The following is a 3513-nucleotide window of genomic DNA, read 5'->3' on the forward strand; positions in this document are numbered from 1 at the left end:
TTCTAAATTCAGCATGAGGCTTCCCTTGCAGCCTTATTTCGTCCAAATGCTTGGTGGGTTACATTTAGCTTCTGGTTAACTTTAATCCTAATAGATAAAGGGTACTTTCTGGTCTATTCATTCTGTGGGACAAATGTGGTCAAAGCGAGCCTATAGTTGATAAGGTCAAACACCAGTATCAGCTAAAAAACAACCCTAAAAATGTCGGTTGGTATTATTTCATGTCCAGTACCAAGACCAGAAAACCTATAACTGATCTTCCAACATGTGGCGGTAGGAATTGGAAGAAGAAATTTTTTTTCGCTGGGGGTTCCTAGGGTCAAGTGGCACAGACTGATGGAGGGAACATTCACATCCCCTCCTATTTCATAGTTCCAGGTTGTCTACTCGCTTTAGATGTATTGCACCCCAGTTGTCTTAGTGACATAATTATTTCTAACATAGTCTCTGCTCATGCTGTAGGTTCTTGGGGTGTATATTATGACTTTAAGCCTAAATTACTCAAGTGGGTCGAGACTGCGTTGGCAAATTCTTGCTCGTGTAGAGACCCACTGTCTACTTGCAACTTGGTTGAGTCTCACCCGTTATCTGACGCTTGTGCTATGGAGGATGCTATGATTGGGGTTTTGAACCGAAAACGTCCTCGCCCTAATGTTGCTAAGGGAGGTCACGACAAAGAGGCTCTCATTGGAAAGCAAGTCAATATTGTAGAGAAAGTCTCCCCTTTGAAGACATTGCCACCTCATCCTAATGCCGGTGAAACTAGTGGAACTGCAAGCGGCATTGGTCCCACTGCTTCCCCTCCACCAGTAAGACTAAAACATCGATTGCCCAAAGACTGACCAGAGTATTGACCCCTTACCTCAACGAATTTGCTAAGCTCGTTAACAAAAAGAATTTTGAGGACTTTAACGACAGTATTCTCGGCGAGCTGGTTGGGGCTATATAATTCAATGCTTTTCATTTGGGTTGCATGGCTACCTATTATAAGGCGAAGGTCGACTGTTATGACTGTAAGATGAAAGAAGACATTCAGTCAGCTAAAAGCAAAGCTGACGCTGCAGAGAAGAAAACTAGAGACCTCAACGTCGAGAACCTAAAATTGATAAAGCAAGCCTCTCTTGCGCAGGCGAAGGCTATCATTCTCGAGGAGGAGTTGAGCAAGGTTAAGGAGGATTTAGAGACACAAAAGGTTTTCTATAAGACTCAATTGGTGTCATTCCGTACCTCGCATCATGGCTGTTCTCGAAAAGCAGCATCCTGATTTGAAGATGGATGAACTTGCTGTTGGCGTGATTGAATACTTGAAAAAAGAGGCGGGCAAAGAAGGTGGGGAGGAGCCGGAGCCAAACACAACCAATGAGGCGATCTCCCCTCCTCGTCTTACTCCTATTGATGCTCCTGAGGCAAGCACCCACCCGGGCACAACTAGTGAGACCCTTCCTGCTCCCCAAGCTAACCACTCAGCAAAAGCAGCTCTGCTTATTGACTCTATATCCTCTTGAATTTGTCATAAGTTTCTTTTAGGGACATTGTATGTCAAGTTTGTCAACTGTTTACTATTGCTGCTAAATTATTAATAATATTTCTTAGTTTATTTGCTTCGTCCCTATTTTTTATTATTTATTACTATTGGAGGGCTCCAACCTGATGTCCTGCATCGAGTAGGCTTTGTCTTCTCGTCCCATCTTTTAGTAGGGTTTGGGATTTTGAAGCTTTCATTTGCCTTGGAAAATGTTTTGGAATATTTTATTGCCTGCTCGTCATTGCTTGGTTGAGCAGAACCACACAAATTATGACTTTTGGTCTCGCCATCGAGCATGTTCGAGACTTTGAAGCCCTTGGAAACTCTTTTTTTTTAAACTATCAATTTTCTACTCGCCTTCACGTGGTCAAGTAGATTCTGGCAAGTGTGACTTTCTATCTCGCCATCGAGCTGGCTTTGAGACTTTGAAGCCTTTACTTGCCTTAGAAACTTTTTTAAACTTTTAATTGTCTGCTCACCTTCACGTGGTCAAGTAGATTCTGGCAAGTTTGGCTTTCTATCTCGCCATCGAGCTGGCTTTGAGACTTTGATCCTTTACTTTCCTTAGTGACTTTTTTGAATTTTTGATTGTCTGCTCACCTTTACGTGGTCAAGCAGATTCTGCCAAGTTTGGCTTTTTGTCTCGCCATCGAGCTGGCTTTGAGACTTTGAAGCTTTTACTTGCCTTTGAAACTTTCCTTCTCTTTTCTCTCTTTTTTTTTTTTACATTAGTGCTAACTGAATGAAATTCCTCTAAATTTCATTGATCACTAAGCTCGTCTTACATCAAATTGATTGAACATAAAGAATAAACGGCAACAAAAATAAACAAAAATAACACTAACTCACTACGACTAAGTCTTACTGAAAATATATTTTGAGATGTGCTACATTCCATGGTCGCTTCACCTCGCGTCCATCCGCGCGAACGAGCTTGTAGGCTCCGGGTCCGATCACCCACAAGACTCTATATGGCCTTTCTCAGTTAGGCCCGAGCACTCCTTGGGTCGAATCCTTGGTACTATTTCTCAGTTAGGCCCGAGCACTCATTGGGTCGAATCCTTGGTACTATTTCTCAGTTAGGCCCGAGCACTCATTGGGTCGAATCCTTGGTACTATGATTCACCTTCCTAAGTACCCAATCGCCTGCCCTCAATTGCCTTACTTGCAGTTTTCGATTGTAATAGCGAGCCACCCTCTGCTGATAGGAGGCTGGCCTCTTCGATGCTAGCAAGTCTAAGTTCAAGCATATCTGGTCGTGGTTCTCATTCTCCTCAAAGTGCTCAGTTTGGTGTGTGGTTACCTCTATCTCCGCAGGCACGACGACTTTATGTCCAAAAGCCAGAGCGAATGAGGTTTCTTCGGTGGCTGTTTTATGAGACTCATGTATGCCCACAATACTCCTGGTAGCTAATCAACTCATGCGCCCTTCTTCTCACTTAGTCTGGTCTTTAACAGCTTTTTTATGACTTTGTTGGCTGCTTCCACTTGTCCATTTGATTGTGGGTGAGCAAGGGAGCAGAATTTTAACTTTATTTCTAGGTTCTGACAAAACTCCCTGAAGTTATGATTGTTGAATTGTTTACCATTGTCTTCTATTAAGGCGTATGGGACCCATATCGACAGACTATGTTCCTCCACATGAAGTCAGTTATCTTCTTCTCTATGATCCTACTGAGTGTTTCCACTTCGATCCATTTAGTGAAATAGTCTACTGCCACCACAACATGTGTAGCTGCTTCTCGTCCTTTTGGTAAAAGCCCAATCAAGTCGATTCCTCATTGAGCAAATAGCCACGATGAGGCCACAATAGTAAGCTTTACTTGTAGTTGTACGGGGAAATTAGCAAAGCTCTAATAGCTTTTGCAACTCCTGGGCATTCTAGTGCATCGTCAGTTAGAAATATCCTTGCCTAAGAGTCTTATGGGCAAGAGATTTAGCTCCGGAGTGATTCCCACAAACCCCTTCGTGCACTTCTCTTAGTACAT

Source organism: Citrus clementina, unplaced genomic scaffold, assembly GCF_000493195.1.
Source record: "Citrus clementina cultivar Clemenules unplaced genomic scaffold, Citrus_clementina_v1.0 scaffold_3, whole genome shotgun sequence".
In the NCBI taxonomy this organism is placed as follows: domain Eukaryota; kingdom Viridiplantae; phylum Streptophyta; class Magnoliopsida; order Sapindales; family Rutaceae; genus Citrus; species Citrus x clementina.